Source organism: Castor canadensis, chromosome 10 (genome assembly GCF_047511655.1).
Source record: "Castor canadensis chromosome 10, mCasCan1.hap1v2, whole genome shotgun sequence".
NCBI classification, from domain to species: domain Eukaryota; kingdom Metazoa; phylum Chordata; class Mammalia; order Rodentia; family Castoridae; genus Castor; species Castor canadensis.
The window spans coordinates 52,797,963-52,798,675 of NC_133395.1; positions in this window are offsets into that span (position 1 = coordinate 52,797,963).

Sequence of the window (713 nt, forward strand, 5' to 3'; positions counted from 1 at the left end):
ATCTACCGTGAAATTTATATGGAAACACAAGAGGCCACGAATAGCCAAGGCAATACTCAGTCAAAAGAATAATGCTGGAGGTATCACGATACCTGACTTCAAACTACATTGCAAAGCAATAACAATAAATACAGCATGGTACTGGGACAAAAACAGACCAGAAGACCAGTGGAGCAGAATAGAGGACCCAGATATGAAGCCACACAACTATAACCAACTTGTCTTTGAAAAAGGCGCTAAAAATATATGATGGAGAAAAAGCAGCCTCTTCAACAAAAACTGCTAGGAAAACTGGTTAGCAGTCTGCAAAAAACTGAAACTAGATCCATGTATATCACTTTATACCAATATTAACTCAAAATGGATCAAAGAACTTAATATCAGAACACAAACTCTAAAGTTGATACAGGAAAGAGTAGGAAATACTCTGGCGTTAGTAGGTATAGGTAAGAACTTTCTCAATGGAACACCAGCAGCACAGCAACTAAGAGGTAGCATAGATAAATGGGAATTCATAAAACTAAAAAGCTTCTGTTCATCAAAAGAAATGGTCTCAAAACTGAAGAGAACACCCACAGAGTGGGAGAAAATATTTGCCAGTTACATATCAGACAAAGGACTGATAACCAGAATATATAGGGAACTTAGAAAACTAAATTATCCTAAAACTAATGAACCAATAAAGAAATGGGCAAGTGAACTAAACAGAACTT